This window comes from Rutidosis leptorrhynchoides, chromosome 11 (genome assembly GCF_046630445.1).
Source record: "Rutidosis leptorrhynchoides isolate AG116_Rl617_1_P2 chromosome 11, CSIRO_AGI_Rlap_v1, whole genome shotgun sequence".
In the NCBI taxonomy this organism is placed as follows: domain Eukaryota; kingdom Viridiplantae; phylum Streptophyta; class Magnoliopsida; order Asterales; family Asteraceae; genus Rutidosis; species Rutidosis leptorrhynchoides.
The window spans coordinates 254,175,001-254,182,500 of NC_092343.1; positions in this window are offsets into that span (position 1 = coordinate 254,175,001).

The window sequence follows — 7,500 nt, forward strand, 5'->3', positions numbered from 1 at the left end:
ATTAAAGTTAAAGTAAAGTAAAAATAAAGTAAAGGTAAAGTTTAAGTATAGTAAAAGTATAAAACTATGTACGTATAATACGAGTATAAATATATATAATATTAATTTAAATCGTTATATATATTTAATAAAATAAAATATAAATATCGTTATCTTTATCATACTAGTTAAGTAATGAGTTGTCAAAAGTGGTTCTAGATATTTATTGAAACAACCCCAAACCGTTTAACCAAAAACGGAGTACTTTTTTTTTTTGTTAGGTCCCAATATCACCCAAGTATACAAACCATTTCGAAATAGTTATCCATATACAACTTATCATAATAACACGTTAAACATTTTATCTCGACTCTTGGTTTACAATGACACCATACATCCTTACGAGAATGTATTTCACATACAAGGTTTGACTCGACACAACCAAACGATGCGACCCCGAAACATTTATACAACACCACGGTTAAGACACAATAGCCCAACCCGATACCAAGAGCATAATCCCGAGGATCTACAAAACCCCCAATCCACATCCATATCCGAAAGCTACCCCATAGAGCCCAAGCGCTACTACGCAACTAGTCTATCAACTAGCTAGCTTCACAATCACAATACCTGTAAAAAGGTAAACAACGAGAGGGGTAAGCTAACGCTTAGTGAATGCAATAATTATACATATACATATATAATCTACTTACTTGCAAACCCTTACACAATACCGCATACAAGCTAGCAATTCGACAGCCATGCAAACATCATGCATAAACTACTATCCACAATTCACAAGAAGCTAGCAACAACAATAGCATATAGTTCACAATTTAATATGCTAAATACAAATACACTCAACCATGGTTAACCAATCGTACAAGGGAACGGTACTTGAAAGACCATCGGAGTTCATAACATCCATTAGTGTTACTTAATCACCGCGTAATCACTAATCCCCCGGGTGATGTCTTGAACACCGCGACTAACTCACCCCCATGACAATGTGGCGTCTTGAACACCGCGACGATTCCACATGTCAATCAAAACAATGAGTGGTGTCTTGAACACCGCGACAATTCCACTCCCATGACAATGTGATGTCTTGAACACCGCGACAATACCACATGTCAATCAAACAATGAGTAGTGTCTTGAGCACCGCGACAATGCTACTCGTTACTTAGAATGTGATGTCTTGAACACCGTGACAATTCCACATTCATATCACATAAATAAATACATTATATACGTACACGCATAATTATTCCACTCACCTCGAGATGCATGCACAAGTCATGTATGTAAAGTCGCCACCAAACGCAACCGAGCAAGCTTTTACCTATAATATACATATAGGTATTCACACAATCAACACACATTCCCTTCAAGAGAATTTGACGCAAACACCCTTAACCAAGGGTTTATACCTACCTCCACAATCCACCCATTTAGACACCTAAGTGCAAAATACACCTTTTTATACATTTAACGACACCCGAAGGTCCAAAACTAACGAGACTAGTTCCCGCGTTCCCGAAATACCCAAATACATCAACTTTAGCCATTAAATGCATACTATCTTGTATATTGCCCAAAAACCCGTTTCATGGTTGACCAAGTTTGACTTTATGGTTAAAATACCAATTTCAACCCGAAATCATTTCTCACGTTCACTTTCATTCAAAAATGCCATTTAACACTTAACAAAAAGTGTTTAACATCCATTTAATTCAATTTAGTGTCATTACCAAATTTGACCCAATCAAAGTCGACCCATTTTGACCTAAGTCTCAAAAACGCCCAAAATCACTAACGACTAGTGATTATATTACCAAAACACCAAATAACACCTAAAACAAGTATTTACATACTTAATTCACCAAAACTTGACTCAAAACCCATTTTGACACATATACCCTAATTTTGACCCATTACAAAATTAGTCAACTCAAATACACCCAAAAAGGGTTCCAACGCTTCCAAAATCACTAAACTAAGTGAGTACACCCAAAACCAAAGCCTAATCATGGCCAAAACGTCAATCAACCCAAAACCCGCCATGTATCAAAAATAACTAGTTTCCATAAACCCACTTCATCATCTAAATGAGTTTTACAACTAAAAATCTAAAAACCCTAACTTGAATATTAAATCATAAAGATGAATTTCGGAATTAGAACATACCATTACTACCACAACGTAGCCGTGAACGAGGAGAACAACTTTAACTCTTGTGACCCGACCCAAAACACTCTTCTTCTTCCCCGATTTGAGCTTTCTCTCTCTAAACCCTTTACTCTCTCTCTAGGGTTTGGTGTGTGAGTGGGAGGGAAGGAGAATGAAGAGAATGAGGTTTGGATAAGATTGGGATCAGTTTTATGGCCAAAAACCCGTCCATATGTGAAATACCAACTTTGCCCTTCATTTAACTCATTAAAAGGCTGAACAGCACCAGATCGTGCCTATTGTCGCGCCGCGGAGCAATTTGTCGCGCCGTGGCCCAAAGGGTGATTTTAGAACATGTTTTTCAAGCTTTCTGACCTTCAACATAGGCATTTGTCGCGCCGCGGAGCAATTTGTCGCGCCGTGACAATTGCCTGTTTCATCCGAACTTCAGCAAACTTGTTTTGGCCATAACTTTTTGACCGTAACTCCGTTTTCGATGAATCAAATATCGTTGGAAATGTAATAAGATTTCCTTTCTAATGGTAAGGTTTTGAAATGTCAACTCAAACTTTATTTGGGATCGAAAAGGTACGTACACATCATGTAACTCAAACAACGTCCAGTTTTCTTCGACATTCGAACAAGCAACACGTGTACGCTTGGTACACTTCATGCACTCATCGTACAATCATCTTTATACTATTATACAACCAAGTATGAACATTCTAAAGATCAATCAAGTACCTCAGACATGTATGAAGAAAAACGGGATGTTACAACTCTCCCCCACTTAAATTCAATCACGTCCTCGTGATCCTAGTCACTTAACTAATCCGAACCTACACTCTATAGTCCTCCGACACACATCCAAACTCGATGTCTGCAACAATTCCATTAACAATTTCCATTAATCCGAAGTTTTCACCACACGCTAATAATCCCTAGCGTGCATTACCGCAACAAGCGATATTTCACGCGCTCAACGTTCAAGCTGCCTCCATTAAAACTCTGCACTTTAACAGTCCATAACGCAACACTCAACCGGTCAATCAAGTATGTTCTCTATTTCAAGAACCAACCTCCCTCATTTCCGCAACCGGATTATTCCTTCAACGAAGAAATTTCGGTATCACCAAAATAATCACTCTAGGGAACACAAACTTTCCCATCGATCGATCCGCACACGATCACCAGTCTCTGGATTAATCCAGGACGACAATAATACACCACGAACTAGGAAAATCATCAACACTCGACACAGGGTTTCTCCTCCAAACCCTACAACGCATCCATACCCTACGGCTCCTTAGTACTAGCATGGAAACTATTCGTGTACTAGAATCCTGTCAATGGCGAATTATTATCCCGACAATTCGCAATTCATCACACGACCCTTAAAATATTCACCGACGTCGGGTGAACCCTACTACCTAGACCGTCCATAAAGGATGGCCTTGACATTTCCATGCAACCAACGGGTCGCATCACTAGGGAACACACTCTCGCAAACAAACAACAACCGCGTGTCTCGACATGAGACAAACAGAACCGGCGCTCCGCGCCTCACAACCATCCACAAAGTGGAATAATCCACTGAAAATTCTCACGATCACGTTTCCCGACAGGGAAAATACAGTATTCACTGTCATCTCGAACTCGTACTCACTTGACAGTACTATCCGAGTTTCACATCTACCCAAATTATTATCACGAGAGCACCCACAATAACAATTACATTCTCTCACTTCCGTGATCTCAAACTTCACACTTGGTCTCATACTGCACCTTGGTACTACACGACCACCTTACTTAAGAGGTCTTACACTTCACTTGATCTAGTACCACGGGAGCTTCCTCGGGTGGCAGTAAAAACTCCCCCACTTAGGATCTAGCTCCACATTCTTACCGCAAAGATGATAACATCCCGCGGAATTACCATTCCACAACACACATGATCATTCTCATCACTAATCATAAACACCGAATCACTGCAAATTCACTTTAGGCTCTCAGAGCCGTCATACAAAATTACCGGAGGTGTCGTACACGCGACGACTTCGCACCTTCATACCACAAATCACAATCGACTGCCTTAATCGTTCGCAAGGCGAACTCCGCCAAAGTCCCACATACGTCTCTATGCCTAAGCATACGTCATTCCGATTAATCAATCGTACATCTCAGTCGAGATCGCCCGACCTTCCACGCAACGAACCCTTACCAACAATTGCTCACTCCCATGGAGAAGAGTGACCAATCCGACACAATAATTGCATCGACCGCAATATCAACACTTCATCTTAACCTTCGGCCTAACCGTCCATGAACTCCATTACCAGCTCACCGGTTATCTTCACCCATATAACACTTAAGAGCAACAAGATTCGCTCATCAGTCACTTCCCAAGAAGTATTTACCGAAATGCTCTTAAACTCCGACTTTCTTAACCGTCGAATTACAATCACTCGTCGATCACTGTTGTAATCTCCGCTACTTCTAAGGGCATCTCACGGGCACCCTAAGCACAGAGTGATCACACCATCACCGGAGTTGAACATTACACTAGGAGGTATAAGAAGGCACCTGACGCAGTGTCATGCAGACTCCCACCACAATCTACCGAAATTTAGAAACTCGATCTTTGGGTTTCATACACCCGATGTCACCCATTTTACCACAATAATAACTCGAAGTCACACCTATCCGACAAACCTTACAGTTTATTGTCTTCTTGAAAGTTTCTAGCGATCACACGCTACACACACCACAAGGCCAAAACAACATAGCCTAACGAAACCTTCCATCCAATCACTAAGGGGATGCTTGGAAACACCAAGTCTTACATCCTTTCTACACCTCGATAAAACCACTACTACAAGGGGTATTCCCTTAAGAATGTTGCCCTATAATCAACAACACACTAACGCAACCATCGTCATACGGGTCCCACTCCCATGAGTTTAATGACCCAAGGACTCCCCGATTCGCCAATTCCAAGGCGACACACACAACAAGAATCCTAACACGATTCTCTAACCACACACTCTACCGAGTGTAACTCAAAACTACAATCATTAAACTTGTCGCATTCCATTACGGAATTCAAGTCCTCGTCGCACACACACAAGAGTAATTTCGTCATCCCAGTTACGATGGGTAACTAAAACCAATAACAATCTCAACAGTGCACCCACTACCCAGGGTGACTAAGCACGCACCAAAGTCGTGAGTTGGCTCGCTCACTTAACTAACCGAATCCATCGTACACTTCCCGACTCACAAAGAACCTGATGTGACAACAAGCACATCACTCGAGACTACTATACCCTAGGAACCAATAGAAGATTCCTAATTCGTCCCGTTATACCCCAACCATGCCACGTTTCCTCCGTTCGGTACTTGTCATGTCATGCTTAGTGTCAAGATACACTTTCGTAATAATGGTGATCAATCACTATTACAAATGCGTACCTTACCATTTCCACATGGTCATGCAAAGTACTTTACCCGGACTGACGCAACATTCACACAAAATAACACGCGATAACTCCTAGTACCCAAATGACCAAAGTCCTTACCGCGAACTTGATCACTCAAACCGTCAAACATTCGAATCTCTCCAATAGATTCGTCTCTAGGACACCGCACCAATAGATACCTGTATATATACACCTATATACAATATAATAATAAATATACACAAGTACACCGCAACCACAAGTCAACCTACAACCTAGGTGACTATCACTAAAACAACGTCCAAGTTCGCCTACTTACATTAGGCACTAGCAAGCTAAGGCACTAATTTAAACACGAAATAAGGCCCCCAAATAATCACACTTTGGACAAAAACAAGTCCTAGTTAGTCACCTACTCTAAGGCACTAACAAACCTCAATCTGACCCGTATTCCTACAAGTCCCGCAAATAACGCACATCCGTCAAAAGTCTAAGACTAGGCACCTATTCCAAGGTCACCTAATTCCCTTAGACTATGCTCTGATACCACTTGAAACAACCCCAAACCGTTTAACCAAAAACGGAGTACTTTTTTTTTTTTTTTTTTTTTTTTTTTTGTTAGGTCCCAATATCACCCAAGTATACAAACCATTTCGAAATAGTTATCCATATACAATTTATCATAATAACACGTTAAACATTTTATCTCGACTCTTGGTTTACAATGACACCATACATCCTTACGAGAATGTATTTCACATACAAGGTTTGACTCGACACAACCAAACGATGCGACCCCGAAACATTTATACAACACCACGGTTAAGACACAATAGCCCAACCCGATACCAAGAGCATAATCCCGAGGATCTACAAAACCCCCAATCCACATCCATATCCGAAAGCTACCCCATAGAGCCCAAGCGCTACTACGCAACTAGTCTATCAACTAGCTAGCTTCACAATCACAATACCTGTAAAAAGGTAAACAACGAGAGGGGTAAGCTAACGCTTAGTGAATGCAATAATTATACATATACATATATAATCTACTTACTTGCAAACCCTTACACAATACCGCATACAAGCTAGAAATTCGACAGCCATGCAAACATCATGCATAAACTACTATCCACAATTCACAAGAAGCTAGCAACAACAATAGCATATAGTTCACAATTTAATATGCTAAATACAAATTCACTCAACCATGGTTAACCAATCGTACAAGGGAACGGTACTTGAAAGACCATCGGAGTTCATAACATCCATTAGTGTTACTTAAACACCGCGTAATCACTAATCCCCCGGGTGATGTCTTGAACACCGCGACTAACTCACCCCCATGACAATGTGGCGTCTTGAACACCGCGACGATTCCACATGTCAATCAAAACAATGAGTGGTGTCTTGAACACCGCGACAATTCCACTCCCATGACAATGTGATGTCTTGAACACCGCGACAATACCACATGTCAATCAAACAATGAGTAGTGTCTTGAGCACCGCGACAATGCTACTCGTTACTTAGAATGTGGTGTCTTGAACACCGTGACAATTCCACATTCATATCACACAAATAAATACATTATATACGTACACGCATAATTATTCCACTCACCTCGAGATGCATGCACAAGTCATGTATGTAAAGTCGCCACCAAACGCAACCGAGCAAGCTTGTACCTATAATATACATATAGGTATTCACACAATCAACACACATTCCCTTCAAGAGAATTTGACGCAAACACCCTTAACCAAGGGTTTATACCTACCTCCACAATCCACCCATTTAGACACCTAAGTGCAAAATACACCTTTTTATACATTTAACGACACCCGAAGGTCCAAAACTAACGAGACTAGTTCCCGCGTTCCCGAAAT